This window comes from Sinohyriopsis cumingii, chromosome 7 (assembly GCF_028554795.1).
Source record: "Sinohyriopsis cumingii isolate HCF-2022 chromosome 7, ASM2855479v2, whole genome shotgun sequence".
Taxonomy (NCBI): domain Eukaryota; kingdom Metazoa; phylum Mollusca; class Bivalvia; order Unionida; family Unionidae; genus Sinohyriopsis; species Sinohyriopsis cumingii.
The window spans coordinates 46,140,479-46,162,526 of NC_142967.1; the positions used below are offsets into that span (position 1 = coordinate 46,140,479).

At 42.0% G+C, this 22,048-nt stretch overlaps 1 protein-coding gene across 2 annotated transcripts in view; it reads left to right on the forward strand.

Annotated features, from left to right (window-relative positions):
- LOC149795138 (G protein-coupled receptor 83-like) overlaps positions 1-22,048 on the forward strand; it is an 88,273-nt gene that overhangs the window by 51,757 nt on the left and 14,468 nt on the right. Inside the window, exon 1 of one of the 2 annotated variants that reach the window (XM_089964849.1) lies at positions 2,158-2,344. The exons of the other annotated variant lie outside the window; for it this stretch is intronic. The gene's annotated coding sequence lies outside the window, so the exon portion shown is untranslated. Of the gene's footprint in view, positions 1-2,157; positions 2,345-22,048 lie in introns of those variants that run through there. 2 annotated transcript variants of the gene reach the window in all.

Genomic DNA, 22,048 nt, shown 5'->3' on the forward strand with positions numbered 1-22,048 from the left:
GCCAAAGAGTTACACCAAAGATTAGCAGGTACCTCGCTTGGTTCTCAGCATTAAGAGGTTAGTGTAAGGATTGATCGGCCTGGTATCAGGATAATGTGACCGGGTGGGACATGATGATACATGTCTGCGGCACGATGCCCCAGTTCTAGACACCACTATAAACTGCCACATTGCAGAGGTCGTAGCGATATGACTGAAAAATTGTTAAAGCTATGTTAAAAATCCGAATTTCTCTCTCTCTCTCTCTCTCTCTCTCTCTCTCTCTCACACACACACACACACACACACACACACACACACACAGTATTTTATGACAAAGAGTCACACCAGAGACTTATAATAACGTTACTAGCTGCGGCCTCGCTTGACGCTCAGCATTGAGGTTAGTTTAAAGACTGGTTGGCCTGGTATCAGGATAATATGACTCTGTGAGACATGATGTAACATGTCTGCGGCATGATGCCCAATTGCTTGATATCACTATAAACTGCCACACTGCGGACTTCGTAGCGATATGACTGAACAATTGTTAAAGAGACGTTAAGAATCCAAATCAGAGAGAGAGAGAGAGAGAGAGAGAGAATCACGTTCTTTTCAAAAGTCAAAGACCTTATCGTAGAGAATATCACTACAGGACACACAAATAGGTTCCGTCCATTAAGGTATGCAGGAGGATGTTTCTGTGCTATGTTGAGTGCAGCAGCCTGTCTCTTAAAAATGATAATTGTCACGTGATATGCATCCACGTGTACCGAGTAGCAAATTTGACGAGGCAGCAAAATTCGGGCTGTATTATTTTAAAAGCGAATACAAATATATACCAAACGCAACACTAATAAACATTTGTCGCAACCCTTCTATTCCTGCCGCTCCTCGCCTCATTGCTATTGCGCAGCTGTCCCACTTCCGTCCGAATCGGCCTATAGGACTCACGGTACTAATTCAGTTCCCATAGTAAACCTATGCAAACACCGTGATATTAAAAATTCAATAACTTTCAGTTTCTGAGTGGTCATGATCAAACCTATATTTATCAGTATAGATGAAACCTGGATGACAGCTTCTGTATAGAGAAAAGGATATGATCATTTTCTGGACCTCCTTGTATTTGAAACATGTGCTTTCAATTCCGCACCAAAGAGTCAGGTGCTAATTTCAGTAATGAGTGTTCCAAACTCAAGATTGTTAAAGGACTGAAATTCCATCAATAAAACAATGTCTCTATTTTTTTTATAGTTAGAACTTGGATAAGCTCTCAAAAGACTCTTTTTCCTACAAAACAACTTTATTTATCAACCAATTCTGGCCACCCAAACTCATATATACTCTCTTTTATGTTCACATATTCTCCGGTTGGTTCCCATTTTTCCATATAATTAGTATCGTGTATCCTATAGGACACACGGTACTAATGGTATGGAAAAATGGGAACCAGCGTGGAAATGGGTGAACATAAAATAGAGTATATATGGGTTTGGCTGACCAGGATTGGTTAATAGTGTAAGTTATGTTATAGAAAAAAGAATCTTTTGAGAGCTTATCCTAGTTGTAAGTGAAAAAATATTGAGACATTGTTTTATTGATGGAATTTCAGTCCTTTAACAGTCTTGAGTTTGGAACACTCATTACTAAAATTAGCACCTGACTCTTTGGTGCGGAATTAAAAGCACATATTTCAAACACATGCAGGTCCAGAAGATGCCGCGGCTCATATCCTTTCCTCAACACAGAAGCTGACATCCGGATTTCATCTATACTGATAAATATAGGTTTGATCATGAGCACTCAAACATTTTAAGTTTTTGAATTTTTAATATCATGGTGTTTGCATAGGTTTACTATTGGAACTGAATTAGTACCGTGAGTCCCACAGGAGAAAGAAACCTAAATACGTCATTGATTGTGTCAGATTTTCACGTTTAATTGACTTTGGTTGATCTAACACTTTTCGGGAATGAACCATGTTGTATAAATGCATTTCACGTTTATTTGTTTTGTTATATCCTTTTGCTGTTTCTTTAACGACTAAGTTTGATTTATATGTAGGGATATCTACATCGACGCGATTGCTCGTAAGTCTGTGTGTCCATCATTAATTATTCTCCCAGTATTTAAGTGATCGAGTTGAAACTTGGCAGGCATTGGAAACACAATCTACATACGTACGCATTGAGGACAAAACGTTCAAATTTTGTTTCCTTCCTGACTGAGCTTAATAGGTTGTTGCGTGTAGCTAGAGTGATGACCTAATCGAAAAATGTTTTTGGAATTCAGTACGAAGAGACCAAATGGCTAACAGTTTAAAATTTCTGTAAGGAAGAATTTCGTGTTTTCTCGATGCCAGGTACGTAATGTATTTTAATCTGATCACACCATGCAGTTGCGTTGAGTGTAGACTTAAAACTGGAAAATGTAGTGTAATGTATCTGCTCTAGTTTAAAATCATTTGATAAACAGTAAGAAACTTAAAAGAAAGAAAAGAAAGTCATCATCATCATCATCATCATCATCATCGTCGTCGTCCCGGAGGTCGATGTCTGCAAGCTGCAGAAAATGACATTTAACGGTTAAATTGCATCATTCACTTGTTAACAGAATATGCTTATTTAAACTTCAATGAAATGTTCAGAGGTGCATGAGTACACATCAAAAACTCAAAAGAAAAGTCAGACTTTTGCATGTTTGATTTCAAATTCGTTACATTTCCGTTACAATTAAAGATTATGATGGAATTTTTGTCTGTGGTACTTTCAACGAAATTTTTATGTTAATCAGAAGTGATACGTTTTCGTTCCCTGGAACAATACGTTTAGGTTCCGGTTTACTAAAGATCAAACATTTTCATTCTTGAATCAAAATAATGATAAAAAAGCATTAGTTTATATGCATGGACGAAATTTACAGGATTATTTAGCACACAATTAGAAAATAAAAGCAAATCCTTGAAATAGTGTGTGTGTGTGTGTGTGTCTGTGTGTGGTCTCGGACGGACTTCTTATATTTGAGAAAGTCATAAGTAAATGACTCTTTTACAAAATATTTTATTTCTTTCCATGCATTTAATTCACAATATGATCACATGCCTCAGTTTTTAGAGAAACGTCGAGATTGTTATGGGAAACATGGATAATGGGTTTATAGATTACAATCATCTGGCACAAATCATGATGAGACATAATGTTCACAGCGGCACCAATGTAAATGCCTAGAGTAATGTCTCACCATTGCAAATCCCTCTTTGTTATTTCGGATTCCACCCACCCCTTCCCCACTCCCCATCCGCTGTACTCACTCACACCCCATAGTGATAGAGTGGTCATAAGGCAAGATCCGTCACACTTCATAAAACTTCTTGTTATGAATGCATGAAACAATCTTTGGTTAGAAAATATATAAAATCTGTTTCAGTTGAAATAATTTGCGTAATTTGACCATTGACCCCCTCTCGGGGATTCGAAGGGTAAGACTCATGGATAACATTCCTCTTAAAACGTCTGTCTGATGGGCAACATAATTAAGGAGTGTACGTGAATTTTCATATTGAGTTTTAGGAAGAAGTGGTAGCTGAAACGCAAATAGTAGTATACCCTTCCCCCCTCGAAACACAGGGATAAAATAATACATTTAAGATTTGCTCGAAATGATTTAAGGTTTGTCTCTAAAATACAGTGCAAGTTTGCGGTGCAAATTGTTGGCAATTATTGCCCATGGCTGACACTCAATATCCTTATTACATCTGGCTGAAAGCAATTATCTGGTCATGATCATTAAGGCTATGGCTCCGTAAACAACCTAAAACTAATAAAGTTAATTATTGTTTTTAAGGATCTGTACTTTTGCAATTACACTAACTTTATTTCGAATTTCTGTCACAGTATTCTTTACAAATTAAAAAGGATTAGTCCATTCATTTGAAAAGGCCAGAGTCAGTTTTCTCTAATTTGGCAATCTCTTTCTTTTTTATTTTTCTGCAAAACATTACTGCAGAAATCGATAGTATAGAAAGGTGAAGATTAAAATAATTGGTTCTGCGTTTATTACAGAACAGTTGACCCCTTTTATGGAAAGATGATGTTTGTGTATTGGAGCTGATTTTGATGTTCAAATACCATATACACTCCTTTATATGAGCCTATGCACTATGTTGGGAGTAATCACTGAAACAAAGAAAATAGTCCCTAATCGCGCAAAGGCATTAGGAGATGGCATATCAGAGTTTATTTTGCCTGCAGTTGGACTCAGTTTCTAACTAATAATATACGACAAATTTCGGGGTATATTTGAAATGTTTACGGTATAATTATGGAAACAAAATGGAGACTAAATTGGTATATTACAAACACTGGGTTGATAAAAAGGTTGCTTTTGTTATTGATCATGTAGACGACAATGATCTGTCCTTGATCAAATGGGTGATGCTAGACTCTTAACTCCTTATGTAAATGACCATATATATGATGATGGGCACATAATTCCTTATACACTAAATATAATATTCAAATTAATTAGACATTGTCGAATTAAAGCAGCATTATAAGGTCATTGAAGAAATGCTATGTTGGAATATCATATGAAATCTCGATGTTGTAGAGTTTAAACATTTTGACAGGAATTCAGAGTATTATGTCAAACTGTTAAATATCTTTCTTTTATGCTAGACGTCTCAATAAAATAGGCACTAAATCTTTAAAGTCGTGTTAGATTTAGCAAATTGTGAAAATTAGTATAAATTGTACTGTCAGATCATAAATTTTTCAAATTTACATTCATTTAAGTTTGGCTTGCTACATAGAGTCATATATATATATATATATATATATATATATATATATATATATATATATATATATATATATATATATATATATATATATATATATATATACTCACATAGACATACATACATACATACATACATACATTTACCATTAACATTTATCATTTACATTTACCATTTCAAAAATGGAGGGATGGAAAATGAATTAGGTACATCTTGTAAAGAAGACAGAGAAAGCGTTGAAGATGCGTTTTTCTTTGAGTAATACACTATCTGAAGTCAGAATATTTTTTATATGTCGCTGCGACACGAAGATATAAGTGTATTTTTTCTGCTTACCAATAAAGTGTATATATTAAAAAGTAAAATTTGTTAAAATTTTCAAATTAGTTGAAAGTACGACCACATATTACTCATCCGTGCAGCAGACAAATAAACTGGAAGAAAGATATGGAATGAAATGCAGCTAGTATGTTCTATAGACACATAAAATATATGTGAGTACATGTGATTCATAAGAATTACAATACTAATGTTACAAATGTTGCTTTTATATTAAAATATTATTATATACTTATATCTGTTGTTACGATTATATAAGTCTAAAACTAAGTAACAAAAAGAAGCAAAACGAAAAAGTTTTGCAAAAATCAATAAACAATTTATTTCCCAAGAATACAAAATGAAATCTCAATAATCCTAAATGTTCTATGACAAGTCCAAAAGTAACAAATGTTCAGAATGGTTTCCAACGATACTGAATGTGCTTATGTACCAATGATCCTGAATGTGTTGATATACCAATAGTCTTCATGTATCATAATTATTTAATCCAGAATTTATTTGAATGAATTCACAATGATCCCAAAGTAGTGTTTAAGTCTAAAAAGTCAATGAGCACCTTCAATAAATATTTAAATAAATTATACCTCTCAAATTATACCTTAACACAAACAATAAACTCAGATCATTCATTCCCAAAAACAGAGGTTAAACATGAATCATTAACCGAATCCTTTTTATAGATATCTAACTTGACCTTGACACACTAGAATCTCTGTGGGAAAAACCCAGATATTGAATTCAAATCCAAGTAAACATCTTTTTAAAAAATGACAAAAGTCAAATAGGAAAAACTTGTACCCTCAATCAGCGACAAAGGTCAAGAAGACAGTATATATTGAATATACATATAAGTAGTAAATAGGGGAGATCTAGGGACAATGGGACTTACCATTAAAAACAGGGTCCCGACACTCTGGGGACTATGTAAATTTAACATGGGAAATATTGTCGCGGCACTCTAGGGACAAGGGGTATTTAACATGGGAATAGAGTGTGGGTCTGCCTAGGGACAAGGGGAATGGAACATGGAACTATAGTTTGGGTCTGTCTAGGGACAAGGGGAATTTAACATGGAATTTTTTTAAAAAAAAAAAATAAAAAAATAAAAAAAGGTAGGCAATTGAAAGTCAATCTCTTTTCGAGACCTATGAGGGGCCCTGAAAAGGACCTTTGGGTTTATGTTAATGTATCCATTAACATAAGGGGCACCGCATTGGTCTTCATCTTGTTCTTAGGTTGCGTCTCACTGTAGGACCGTAAATCAGGACTCTTTTGAGGCATCCTTGTCTTTCTACGTAGATCCTACGTATCCACAGACTGGTGTCTGTCCTGTGGACAACTGTCCACTTGGACCGGACATACATAGGTATGTCCGTCCGGAACATCATTGAAGACACAAGCGTAGAAGATTGCACATCGGTCTACATCTTGAGGCGCCGAGAACAGGTGAATCAATGCAGTGAACTGCGCTTATTTATAGGTAGAGGAAGGATTGAAACGGATTGAGTTCATTGACCAATCCAAACACGCGTTACAAAATTTAGTCAGCCCACGTCCAATCGGAAGAGAGCAGTCTGTGACGTCACGTGGTCTATATAGATTCGCTAGCGCCTGTGTGTAGTCAATCCATGCGACAGTTTTTCAACATGACGGAAACTCAGAAAACGATCCATTGGGGTGCACCAGTAGTGGAGACCACCCAAGGGAACCCGGACTTACTTTCAGAAGAGGTAAATTGGGATTTTGTGGATTTTCTTACCTCGCAAGAATTTGTTCCGGAACCTTCGTCTCCTTCTTCATTACCGCAAGTGGAGAATTTTAGACAGAGACAGAAAGAAGAATTGCAGAAATTTATACAACGACAAAAGGAAGCGGAACAAGCTTTTCTCCTACAGCAACAGCAGCAAGAAGAAGAGGTAAGAAAAAAACAAGAAGAAGAAGAAGTAGCAGCAAAGAAACAAGAGGGTGAAAGTCAAACCGTCACGGTACTGTTGGACACTTTAGCGGAGTTAAGAAGTCTGAAACAAATGTATCAGACTTCTTTATCATGACCGAAGAGAATACGACCTTCCCGAGCTAAACACGCCAACCCTGTGACTAAGCCTACCGTACCACCCTTAGTGATTTCAACCAAATCATCATCATCATCAGAAGTAGGCCTCGGCCGTTACAAAGGCTTAAGACAGTTAAAGTTGATTGCTTAAACTCACCCATACACCAAAAAAGGCCCTTTTCAGGGCCACCCACGTCTCTCGAAAAGAGATACACTTTCAATTGCCAATAACTCAAAAAAACAAAAACATTTTACCCCTATAGTACGTGTCTGTGTATGAGTGCGTGAGTGTACGTTCTTATTTTAAAATCAAAACCCAAAGACACTTACCTTATATAATTAATGTATTCTTTTCTCAATAGTTACAATCCAATTCACAATTCACAACAGAGCACTTTAAAAAGTACATTCACTTCTTCTGTTTCTTTTTTTACTCTCTCTGTTTTTAAAATTTCTTCACAGTCACAGTCTTTTCCTCCTTCTCTTTCTCCTCACTTTCTTCCCTTCTTCTTTTCTTCTCCTGTTTCTTTTTCTTCACCTGGCTGCTATCTTCCTCTGAAGAATCCCTCTCTTCTTCTGAAGAATCCCTCTTTTCTTCTGACTCCTCTTATTTCTTTTTTGGGCAATCTGGAGACCAATGTCCTTTTTCTTGACAATAATAACAGGTATCTTGACTTTTGTCTCTTTTAACCCCTGTTTTTCTTTTTTGACGGGCTGGACACTGAAGACCAATGCCCTTTCTTCTGACAGATATAGCAAGTATCTTCACTTTTATCTCCAAAGGAAGGAGAGTAGTCCGAAGGCTGGTCTGAAGAGAATTTTCTAATGACCCCTCGCAAAGCTCTGATGAAACGTTCGATTTGGTTAGTCTCTTCCATCGTTGTGCTCGGTTAGAGAGTGAAATGAACAGTGAAAGGACAAGACACACACCCTTTTATATACGCTGGTCTGCCATGACTATAAATTAGTCCATGCTGTTTAAACTTGAGTCATTTGACATTTTTCACTCAAGATGAAACGATCCAATTCATTTGAGAAGAAAGAAGAAGAAAGTAAGAGGCAGAAACGTGATCTATCGCCTCGTACCAGGGCTGAAGTCTTGGCACAAATTCATGCCAGTGATTTTGAAGAGGACATGAGTGAACCAGAATCCGAACCCTCTAAACAAAGTTTACCACCCTCAGTCAACCCTGAAAAGTACTATTCCATTCGAGAGACGGAAAAGCGCTCCTCTAGAAAATTTAGAACCACGGCTTACAAATACACGGTGAAGTTTAAAGATTTCAAGTCCGAAGTACCGTTAGAGAAAGCAGAAGGGTTCATCACCAGGGTGTGGGATTCTTTGCTCACCACACTCAAGCGACAATGTCAACCCAAAGAAGACGATCGCTTGAGACTCTCCATACAACACGACGGTTTGAAATCCCCTGTTTGGATCGAGTTTAGCAGACCCGCAGAACTAACCGCTTCCAAAGTCATGGACAAGATTCAACACGTGCAACAATCCAATGACCAGTTTGATATCACCGATGGAAAAGCCACACTGGACATGACCCACGTCTCTCCTCCTAAAGGGACCGGACAACGCAATAAGGTGTTATTGGTGAACGACCTTCGCAGCACCAAAACGAGTCTCGTCCAAATTCACAACCCTCAAGACCAGATGTGTTTAGCCCGAGCCATCGTGGTGGGACGAACCTATGCCGACAAGAACGACACGGCAGAATGGAAAAGAGACTGGGAGAACATTCGAAAATCGAACCGAGCCAAACAACGAAGTGAAGCAGAACTCCTGTTGCAACAAGCCGGCCTGTCCAAAGACACACCCTGCGGCATTCCTGAAATGCAAAAATTGCAAGATGTCCTAGCTCCATTCTCCACCTTGAAAGTGCACCCTCAAGAAGTGCGCGGACCTCTGTTGTTTCGAGGGAAAGACTTTAAGGATGGAAAATACATTCATGTCTATCATCACGATGACCATTTTGATACCATTACCACTATCACTGGATTCCTGGGATACAGTTATTACTGTGAGAAATGTGACTATGGCTATAACAATCGAGAGCAACACAAGCATTGTGGATCGAAATGCTCAGGATGTTTGGCCTCTCCACCCTGTCAGAGCGAAGGACAAAAACCAGTGCATTGTTTCACTTGTCTGCGCACGTTTGTCAGTCCTGCCTGTTACCAACAGCATTTGAAGACGCAAGGTTCACAGAAGAAATGCGCTTGTCAACCGCTGAGATTGTGTCCCACGTGTGGACAAGGCCTATGTACCAAAAGTACCAAGGGACACATATGTTCAGGAAAGAAAAAATGTCACATTTGTCACCACATCGTGGACTTGGAACACGAATGCTACGTGCAAAAATACCAACCCCCACCATAGAAAGAGGATGGACACAAGAAGAGAGGCAATTTCATCTTTTTCGATTTCGAATGCATGCAAGAGACCGGCATTCACGTTCCTAATTTCTGCGTGGCTCATCGAGCGTGCGAGAAGTGCATTCAAGAACCTATCTTCAGTCATTGCCCTCACTGCAGCAAGATTCCTGGAGGGCGTGAAAAAATCTTTCGAGGACCGAATACGCTAGCCGATTTCGCCCGATGGGTCTTAGACCCCATCGACAAGACGTGGAGCCAAGAGGACATCGAACGTTACGGAGGTTGTCATCGCCATGCCACACTGATGGCTCACAATTTCTCCGGATACGATGGACAGTTTCTTTTGAGGTACTATACGGAACATGGCACCGAATGTCCTAAAGTGACTTTGAACGGAGCCAAAGTCATTTTCATGCAAGTGGGACAAGTGCAGTTTAAAGATTCGATGAGTTACTTGGCCATGCCTTTGAGTCGAATGCCTAAAACGTTTGGAATGACAGAAATGGCTAAAGGTTATTTTCCTCACTTTTTGAATACGGAAGCCAATCAACACGCCGTTCTACCCCATTTACCTGAGGCTCACTATTACGACCCGACAACATGCGTACCGAACAAGAGAAGCTTTCTACGCTTGGTACCAGGTTCACGCCTCCGACCCTTTTGACTTTCAGGAAGAAATGCTAAAGTATTGTCGTTCCGACGTGGACATTTTACGGCGATGCTGTGGAAAATTTCGAGAACTGTTCATGGAACACGGAGGGGTCGATCCTTTGAAAGAAGCTTGCACCATTGCCAAAGCGTGTTCCTTAGTGTATCGACAACGATTCATGCCTGAAAACACCGTGGCTGTCATCAGTCCTCAAACGACCAACTATGTCAAACGTCAATACTCGGTCAAAGCCCTACGCTGGTTACATTACTTGTGCGACAAGGAAGACAAATGGATTCAGCATGCCCGCAACGGAGGAGGTGAAAAGACCATCGGAACGCATTCGGTCGATGGCTGCGACTTAGAAAACCCCAAGATCGTGTACGAGTTTAACGGTTGCTTATTTCACGGATGTCCCGTCTGTTACCCTGACCGCGACACTAAAAATCAGTTTTTACAACGAACCATGGAAGACTTGTACCAGGCCACTTGTCAGCGACGCCTAAAGTTAGAACAGGAAGGATACCAAGTGGTGGAAATGTGGGAACACGAATACGATCACCGTTTGAAAACCGATCCCGAATTTAAACGTCTCGTGGAAAGTTACCAGTTCATGGACCCACTGAACCCGAGGGATAGTTTGTACGGAGGAAGGACCAATGCCACCTGTTTGCTGTACCAAGCCGACGAAGAAAAAGGAGAAGAAATGAAATACTTGGACGTGTGTTCGCTGTATCCTTACGTGTGCAAATATTGTCGCTTTCCTGCAGGACACCCACAATTGTTGACGGAACACATCGACTTGAAAACATTCGACAATACGAAGGCTTGATCAAATGCAAAGTTTTGCCTCCCAAGGACTTGTACCATCCCGTGAAACCTCACCATTGCCAAGGCAAACTGATGTTTCCTTTGTGCCGTACTTGTGCCGAAACGTGCAACCAAGACCAGCCTTGTCAGCACACCCAGGAAGGACGCACCTTGACGGGGACGTGGGTCAGCGTAGAATTGTTCAAAGCTCTGGACATGGGATACCAACTGTTAGAAGTGTACGAAATTTGTCACCTTCCCAAGACACAACAAAACCACAAGGGTGACCCCACGCAGAAAGGCATTTTCGCAGACTACGTGGATGCCTTTTTGAAACTGAAACAAGAAGCCAGCGGCTATCCTTCCTGATGTCACACTCCCGATGACGAAAAGACATTCAAAGAGAAATACCGGGCACAAGAAGGCATCACTTTAGACCACATCGAGAAAAACGAAGGCAGGCGATCGTTTGCCAAAGTGATGTTAAATTGCTTGTGGGGTAAAATGGCACAACGACCGTGTTTACCCAAGACGGAATATTTGACAGAACCTTCCCGCTACTTCCAGATGATTCACGACAAAACCAAATACATGAAACACGTGGACGTCGTTCGTGAGGATTTGATTTTAGTGAATTACGAAGAAGATCTGGACTTTGTACAAGACGACCCCTTTGGAAATGTCATCATTGCGGCTTACGTGACAGCTCATGCTCGCTTAAAATTGTACGAAGCTGTTAGGGGAACGTGTCCTGTACTTTGACACGGACAGTTGCATTTACATCCATCACCCGAGTCAACAGCACCCTGACATCGAAGGAGACCGTTTAGGTGCCTGGACAGACGAGCACCCCGACGACAAGATTCTAAGTGTCGCCAGTGGCGGTCCTAAAAATTACGGCTACGAATACCGGGACAAACAAGGAGAAGTGCACACGAAGTGTAAAGTGAAAGGATTGACTCTGAATTATCGTGCCAGTCGAGTGGTCAACTTTGGCGTATTGAAAGAAGCCTTGTAGTCTGGAAAAGATGAACACTTTAAAGTGACCACCTATCAACCAACAAGACTATGTTTACCCACTCATCACATCGTCAGTCGACCCTTGGAAAAAGTCTATCAAATCGTGTACCAGAAGCGAGTGCGACTTCCCAATCATTTCACCTTACCGTATGGACACGTCGGTATAAAACATTGGTTGTAAGAGGATAGTCACCCACCAAAAGCATGACTTCGCCACAGCAAAAATCGAGTGAGAAACCCGATGAGAACTCCAAGTTCAAACCCTACCCTTTTCCAGTCTTCTTACCTGACTATTGTGATTGTGCCCGTCGATTGGACACGTTTCAGAAATGGCCTTCGGATAGGGAAGGATTACCTCCTTCGCATGTTTTAGCTAGAACAGGATTTGTCTACTTGGGACCTGAGTCAGGATTGGGATACGAAGTACAGTGTTTCGTTTGCGGACTGAAGTTACGAATGGATCTATGTACCTACAAAGATTCAGCTATTCTGGAACATACTCGATGGTCTCCGCACTGTCCTTACCTTTCTATGGCCTTTCCACCCATGACACTACGGTACAATGTTGACGGCACCTTAGAGACGGTACCTTCCAAAACTAGACATAAAAAACATAAAAAGGAACGATGTACATGCTTGAGACTGCATTGCGACTAGTATAAAAAGGGACTATGGTCAAGATCGATAGTTCATTGTGACTACCTACCAAGACCGAGCGAACAAGATGAATACTTTCAGAGAAACACACAACAAGTTCAGACAGGCACAATTCAAGTGTGGGACTTCGGAAGTGGAATGCGATTGTGAGCCTTGCGATGGGAACGATGCTGTTCGCTGTGACCTTAGCGATGCCGTAAAGCATCATGGGAACTTTGTTTTCACTACCCCTATCATGGAAAGTGATGCTGTGCGTGCCAGACCTGAGGGATGCGAAAGCGATGCCCCTCGTCCTCTTGGACACTTTACTGGGTTTCGTTTTAAAGGTGAATGTTCACCTTCACGTCTACCCCGCTACGGATGTCATCCAGCCCTGAGCAAACTCCTGTCCATGTCACCCAACCCGCATCGAAACGAACCTGTGAAAGACGAATATTCGTGTCCTGTGCGTTTGTCGGAATACTGCGACTTCGAAAATCGTCTTCAATCGTTCAAAGGAAAATGGCCTAAGTATCTGGGAGGACCGACCCCCGAAGAATTAGCCAGAGCCGGATTGTTCTACTTGGGCGAAGGAGATAAAGTCAAGTGCTTCAGTTGCGGTGTGTCACTTCACCACTGGGAACCACAAGATTCGGCCTACGTAGAACATGCTTGATGGTCACCGAATTGTCATTACTTACCCTTAGTGGGACCGAGACATTGAAGTAACTTACCATAATCTGTTTATGGATACTTTACAAGAGAACATTCGTGCTTTGCCTGTGGAGTTGAGAGAAAGGATTTACCGAGAGCTGGTCAAAATACAAGTGAAACGTAAAGAACAATTGCATCCGTTACGTCACCGGTGTTTGAACCACTGGTACCTGAATGCTATACAAGGACTGACTGAGTTGAAAGTGTTCCATTGCACAGACATTGATCAACGACCCCCTGGTTATAAAAAGAATTGGTTTGGTATGGATGATTCTATCTACATTGTAAACTTACTGGATCCAATTCCAGAGGAAGAGTTAACGAATTATCAACATCTTTTACGCAATGTCAACTTAGTGAAAGAGGAAACTTCTGAACGAATTGTAATGTGTAGATTAGTGATGAAACGATTTAGATTCGACAATGAATTAAAACCATGTCTGTGCAAACGGTACATTTATTGTGTCAGACAAAAGAGGATTTAGTATGACCTATTCATGGATACTTTACAAGAGAACATTCGTTAATTGCCTGTGGAGTTGAGAGAACGCATTTACCGAGAGCTGGTCAAAATACAAGTCAAACGTAAAGAACAGCTGCATCCGTTAGGTCACCAGATGTTAAACCACTGGTACCTGAATGGTGTAAGGGAACTGATTCGTCAGAAATTGTTTCAGTGGTCAGACCTTGTTCAATACTTCCAGGCCCCCGATGATCCACGTGTTGATCATTTTGGTTACTTCGAGATTCACCTAGTGCAACGTATTAGGAAGACAAGTTAAAGGATTACCAACATATTTTACATGGAATCTACTTAGCGGAAGAGGAAACATCTAAACAAACTTTGAAGTTTAGGTTACAGTATGCAAGATTTAGATTCCCCACTGGAGAACGAAGATCTCTGGCTAGAAAGTACGTGTATTGTTTCCGAAATAAAGAGACTATAAAAACAGGCTGCCATGCCACGACTTATGTCGTATGTAATTGAACAGATTCCGTGGAAGGAACTCAATGACCATATTCAAACCGTGGATCATTACCATCGATTATTACAAGAACTGTATCCATTCAATTTGGGTCGACAAGTGGTGTGTGTCTTAGTGACTTGTTTTCTGGGATTTCGTTTACCAGCCGATTCCTTGTGGACTCTTTACGAACAGTATTTACCACCCCATTCAACATGAAAGTGGTGCCTTTAAATGTTCACGAGAGACTCCTTTTGCGCAAAGCCTTACGTTTTCATCTGGATACTTCTCGACCTCTACGGGAAAAAAAGATTCGTCAACTTTTAGCTACCCAAGACGTGTATGACGATGTGTGTGTAGCTTGTGACTTACACCCCCATTGGAGAGATGTCCGTGCCTGGAAAAAATGGGATTTTGAGGCTTGGACCCAAGAAGTGGCCCAGTATGCTCGAGAGTTGTGATCCTTCCTTTCAACGTCCAAAGAAAAAAGTTACTTTTCAACCTGTGTTAGTGACGGTGCCAGAAGAACCCGTCACCCAGGACAGGACTGTCGTGGACAGGCCTGAAAGACTCTTTCGGGAGGACACTTGTGTGACCTTACCCCCTATAGAACTGGTCAGAACTTTACCCAAAACATGTTGTACAGACACTTGTTTTTATTCCACGTTAATGATTTTCATGTGCCTTTTATCGTTGTACTTAAGCTTTTGGCTTTTATGTATTTTTGTATTTGATATTCATGTTTAAATCATTCAATAAACGTGTTCTGAAAAAAAGTATATAAACTCTCGTCTTGTTTGTTTTCGTGTCACAAGTGACATTCCTGACACTATGGCTACTTCTGCTATCTCTGCTCGCTCTTCCTCCACTGTCAAAGTCATCGACGAACACTTAGATCGTGCCAGTTGGGAGGCTTTGTATCTTCGCCATCCCTTTAACATGCTCATTGCTGGACCTAGCGGTTCAGGCAAAACCGAATTCGTCAAACGTTTGATCGAACATAAACATCATTTGATCGATCGAACACCTCAGCGGATCGTGTGGTGTTACAAAGAGTGGCAATCGGCGTACAGCCTCTTGCGAGAAAGTCAAGGCGATTCCATCGTGTTTGTGGAAGGCATTCCTAAAGAAGACGACGGCATCGTCTCTGACTCCCGTCAAACCCATTTGGTCATTTTTGACGACATGTTAGGAGAAGACGAAGAAGAAATTAAACTGTGGTTCACACGCAAAGGGCATCACCGTAATGCCAGTGTCGTTTACATCACCCAAAATTTGTTTCAACAAAGTAAAGCCCATCGCACCATCAATCTCAATGCGCATTACGTGGTCTTGTTTAAAAGCCCTCGAGATAAATCGCAAGTGCAAGTCGTAGCCAAACAGTTAGGAACGCCTTGGCTGACTCAGGCGTACGACGATGCCACTCAAACTCCACACGCCTACTTACTCGTCGATTTGAAACCTACGACCCCCGATGATTTGCGATTTCGTACCCACTTGTTTCGCCACTGGTGCCAAGACGGAGGGCCTGTCCTGTACACGTCTCCGTCCTCGACTTAATTTCATTCCACAAAAAAAATCTATAAAAACCTCAGACCGTTTTCGTCTGTCTCACACATTTTGAACATGACGTCCCTTCAGTCGCATCTTCCCGTCAAATTGATTCGTGTCTTGTATGGCATCAGTCGAGAAAAAAATCCACAAACACGAGCTCGTGTCTTAGAAGCTAGTCTCAAAGAAGTCTTACGATGGTTCACGGTGACAGCACGTCAATTACTCCAAGGGATCATTCAGATTCCTCATCAAACCAAACGCTTTTTTGATCGAAACAAAGTCGCTTTGACCCAACTGACCGATCGCCGCATCGACACTCAAACCAAAAAACAAATCATTTTGAAACCTGGAGGGAGCGGTACTCTCGGAGGGGTCATCAGTCGCTCTCTCTTAAGATGGGATCCTAATGCCCCCAAACTTCTCCCCAAGAAAAAAGTCAAACGAAGTTCCAAGAAGAAGAAAAAGACCAGGTCCCCAAGCAGAACTTCTCCAGTGGCGGGACCCTCCTCTTACTAGACACCACCCCGGAAAAAGAAAAGAAGCCCCCAGAAAAAGAAACAGAGAAAAAGTCCCCAGAAAAAGAAAAGCCCACAGAAGAAAACTAGTCGCAAGAGAGGCACTTCGGCCAGGACGCAACCTTACACTCGCAAACCACGACCTGCCACGACGGTGACTGCGTCTCCGGCAGCCTCACGTTCATCCACTTCTCCGTTGATGACACCAAGAACTGAAGAGTACTTGGAGACGTTGATCACACCAAGAACTTCTCCGTTGATGACCCCAAGAACTTCCCCAGTGGCAGGACCCTCCAATTTAGTGGCAGTGGCTGCTGCTCACAAAGTACCTTCTCCCAAAATCAAAGTCCAAGAAAGATCGGGCATGTTACAAAGTTTACTGGATTTGTCCAAGCAAGAACTGGCTCGATTTAGTCCGTTACGTACCCCTGCACGACGTGTCATGCCTGTCCTGAAGTTGATACGACGTAAAGACAATCAGTGGCGACGCGTTCCAGTATAAAAAAGGTGTGTGACCAAGTAGGGTATCAGTATTTTTGGTGCTCCTGAAGATGTCACCCTCCAGAAAACATCCCTCTTCTAAACAACCCCAAGGAAAGAAAAGGAAAGGACTGCCTCCTCGTTTAGTCAAACATGGGGACATGTTATCTGTCCTGTCCAAAGCTTCTCCACCCCTACGAAAAAAACTCATTCAATCAGCCTCCAAAGATGCCATCGATACCGTGTGCGAATGCTGTTTGAACGTCTTGAAAGGCACGATCCCTTTGTCCAAACACCAGAAACAATGCTTAGGCAAACATCGTCATGTTCTTCGCCAAATGGTTCAAAAGAAAATTCCCATTCGTCAAAAGAAGAAGATGTTGGTCCAACGTGGAGGCATTTTACCCCTCTTGTTAGGCCCCTTACTGAAAGGAGTCTTGGGAACCATGTTGGGAGGACTGGTGGGAGCAGGATAAAAAGGCCCTCTGAAGTCCCAAGATCTCAGAATCGACCCCTGACAACCCCAGGGAAGGACGAAAACTAGCTTTAGTGCCTTACAAACGATGGATGGAATACCATCGTTGGCAAGAACAACGCACCCGCATTTACCTCCCAATCCCCATTTGAGCGAGATGTCTCAGTTACAACACGAATTGCAGTCCTTGATGGATCGCCAAGATTTGTCCGAAACAGAAAAATCGCAAAAGTACGGTCAACTCTTGCAACGACTGCAACTCTTTCACCAGAAAGCTTTAGACGAAACAGCTCTACCCACTCTGAAAGATTTTAAGACCTTGATGAAAAGTGCAGCACCATCGTCACTACCACCACCACCACTACTACCATCCACAGGGGTCACCAGAGATGCTACCCCAAACACAAAAAAAAATGGAAAAAGTCTTAGCCAGCATTTACTACGATCCCTCCCATCCTGCAGGCTACGCAGGAGTTCAAAAATTGTATCGTGCTGCCAAAACTCGACTGAAAAGTCTCCGTTTACCTCAAGTGCAACGATGGTTACAAGAACAAGCTACCTACACTTTATACAAACCCATTCGACGCAAGTTTGCCAGAAGTCGCACCCGAGTGGAAGGCATCGATTATCAATGGCAAGCCGATTTAGCCGATGTCTCTCATTTGGCCAGCTACAATCGTGGTTACAAATATTTGTTTTGTGTCATCGACGTCTTTTCCAAATTTGCCTGGGTCGTGACTTCCAAATCCAGCAACGAATTAGTGCGAGGCCTGCAACGAGTGTTGAAACAAAGCGGTCGTCACCCTCTTCGATGGCAAACGGACAAAGGTACCGAATTTCTGAACCAAGCTTTCCAAAAAGAATTAAAGAAACGTGACATTAATTTTTTTACCACCGAGAATCCCGATACGAAAGCTAGCATCGTGGAACGTTTTCAACGCACTTTGAAAGAACGCATGTGGAAATATTTTACGCATCACCACACTCTGAAGTACATCGACATCTTACCGCACCTGATGCAAGCGTACAACCAATCTTACCATCGAAGCATTGGACGTGCCCCGCAAGAAGTGACTCCCGACAACGAAGTGCTCGTGTTTGAGCACCTGTTTGGTACGTCCCCGACGAGGGCTGTCCCCAAGAAAAGTGGAGAGTTGACCGTAGGAGATCGGGTACGCATTGGCAAAACCAAACGCACTTTCGACAAAGGTTACTTACCTAACTGGACGACAGAATTGTTTCGTGTCACTGGACGAGTGCATGGCCGTCATCCTGCCGTCTATAAATTGGAAGACATGAACGGAGAAGTGCTTAAAGGAACGTTTTATTTGCCCGAGTTACAATGTGTGACCAAAAAAGAAGACGACGTGTACGACATCGAAAGCATTCTCGAACACAGAACTCGTAAAGTGGGCAAACGACGTGTCAAAGAAGTCAAAGTACGTTGGAAAGGATATCCACCCAGTTTTGATTCTTAGATCGACGCTTCGCAAGTCATCGCCTATAAAAAGAAGTGACCATAATGCCCTTTCACACAGATGCAGCTACATCGACCACTCCTTTACCCAGTTCTTCTCTGCAAGATTTACAAAAACAACCTTTGTGGGTGTGGTGCGGAGAACGTGCGCCTAAAACGGAAATAGTCTTTTTCTGCCAAATCTTCGTGGTGTATTGTGTCATCGGGACAGCCATTGCCAATTTGAGTTTGCAACAAGGAGACAAACAATTGTGGACCATTTTATTGAGCAGTTGCATCGGTTACCTGCTTCCTAATCCCTCCCTGAAATTCACCTCGAACGGGAACCACAGGAACCTTGTGTCCAGTGCCAGTGCCAGTCACCACTGCAACAAGAACAACCCTATTTTGGGCGGAGACACGCCTCTGACGTCCTGTAACCCCTCGGACAGCTACAGAACTCTGGAATTATAAGTCACCAAAACCAATTTTACTTAACCTTATTCAGTGACAGTTCCATGGAGGTGTTTCCCAACAACACGTTGGACACATTGTAGGGTTAAAACCTTACCTCAGGCCATCCCATTAGATCACGAAGCCCATTGGGAAGTGGCTTTAGTAGAAATCATTCACCCAACCCAAGTCCTCAATGTCCTTCCCAATCAAAATTTTTTTTACGGTGGAAGTTCATGACGATTTATTGCAACAGTACTTGGATACCCATGTCAAATATGACAAGAAAACCCCTAGCACAAAAAATCAAAAGTGGACCACCTATCACTTGTTTATTCCCCTAGGCTATTATTTTAGTGGTCAACATTTGGTGAGCACCATAGCCTCCAGATTTAATGTCGTGTTTCTGAAAGCTTTGGAGAGTGTCAAAAAAAAGTGTCACCCTGGAGTACCATAAAGTAGCTCGTCGCTTCCTCATGAAATTTCCCGAAGGGGGTAAAATCATGTCCATTTTATTTTGTCCTGAATTGTTTGCCATGTTGGGCGGGGACATGGAGCTGAGGAAGATAGTAGAACAAAAACCCGAATCAGCAGTCATTTACGACAACGATTCTTTTGCCAAGTTTTTTCGTGCCCCGGTAGAACTGAATCAAGGACTGAATTTGATATTTGTGTACTCCGATGTGGTGGAGTACAACTTGGTGAGACACACCTCCGTACCGTTACTGCGTGTCATTCCTTTCAAAGTGGATTCTGCCACGGTCGCTGACGTGGAAGGTGGAAACACTTACCCCGTCCACCGCGAATTTGTACATCCTCACTATTTGCCTGTCAGCAAGTCGTATTTGGACACGGTCAACATTGCCATAAAAGGAGATCTGGGACAAAATATTCCATTCACCATAGGAAAAGTCACGGTGAAACTCCATTTTCGAAAACGGTTCTCTCACGACTCGTAAGTCATGTATCCAGTGTACCGAGGCGATGCTCGACAGCGAGGACACGGTTTAGGAGATTTGCTAAAATCGGCTTTTCGTTCGGTGGCCCCGGTGTTGAAACCAATGGTGACACGCGGATTGCACGCCTTGAAAGATGCGGTATTGACACAAGGCAAAGAATTTCTCCAAAATGTCATCATCGACAAACAAAACCCCAAAGAAGCTTTCTTGAGGGTAGGCAAAAATGTCTTGCTGCAAACGGGCAAAGACCTTTTAGGCCGACGAGACACACCTATAAATGCCCTGCACGCTACCGAGTCAGGCATTCAGCAAGGACAAGACAGAAAGAGACGACGAAGAAAACACCCTTTCACCAGACTTCACACGTCTAAAGCTAGAAAGACAAAGAAAAGAAGAACCGTTCGAGACTTAGACATTTTCGATTATTGAAAAACAGAAAAAAATGATGCACCGAGAGTCCTGTGCTTGTTCCAAGTCAGAACTGGAACTGTTTGCCATGCCCCCCACCATGATGACCATGCAAGAATCCCAGTGGGTGGAATTTCAGCCCGTCTCCTCTTTGACGGATTCCGCCCCCATCGAGTTTGAAATCAAAGGACAGCCCGAAGATTACATCGATCTGAATAGCAGTTACCTGTGCTTGAAAGTGAAAGTGATCGAACCACCCAACGCTAACCTAGACGCTGATGAAGCAGTAGCTCCCGTCAATAATTTCATGCATTCCTTGTTTAGCGAAGTGGACTTGTACTTGAATAACAAACTGGTCGGCAGCAGCATGGATACTTACCCTTATCGGGCCTACCTGGAAAATCTCTTGACGTACGGAAAAGAAGCCAAGAACATTCATCTGGATGCTTGCGTGGTATGGAAACCTGACAAAGCGACTAAGTTCAACAGCCTTACAATTGCTGGGGATGCTCAAAATACAACGGGATTTGTAGAACGACGAACGAAAATTGCACAAAGTCGTAGTTTAGAACTGATGGATCGCTTGCATCTAGACATGTGGTTACAAGAAAAATATTTGTTGAACGGGGTGGATATCCGCCTGAGACTGAATCGTAGCAGTGCCTCTTTCCATTTAATGGCTGCTGCTGATGCCACTTACAAAACTATCATTCAAGAAGCCAGACTCTACGTGCGTCGTGTGGAAGTGTTGCCTAAAGTGGGAAACGACCCGACGAGTGGAAGTGAAAACGTTCACGATTCCCACTGGACAGCGATCCATGATCGAAGATCATCTGTTCCAAGGACAGTTACCCAAGCGTTTAATCGTTGGTATCGTCAAGAATTCAGCATTCAACGGAGCCTACAACGAAAACCCTTTTGAGTTTTAACCCTACAATGTGTCCAAAATTGAAGTCAGTCGCGATGGCAAAACCTTGTGTACCCAACCTTTCGAACCTAACTTTGGTGCCGCGAAGAATTACTTGAGGTCGTACTTGTCCCTGTACGAAGCTACCGGTCAGTTAGGAACCAACACCAGTCACGGCATTACGTACGAGGATTACGCAGGAGGCTACGCTTTGTGGGTTTTCGATTTCACTCCAGACCAAGGCAGCGACGAGGGACATTTCCACCCTATAAAATCTGGCCAGATTCGTGTGGAAATTCAGTTTACTACAAATCTACCAGAGACGGTGAACGTCCTCCTGTATGCAGAATTCGATAATACCATAGAAATCAACAGTTTGAGAGAAGTCATTCTAGACTATTAGAAGCCATGGAAGACTGTTATCCCTCTTTACCTAGTGGAGAAACTTTGGAAATGGAATGTGAGGAGACCGAAGAAGAAGAAGAAG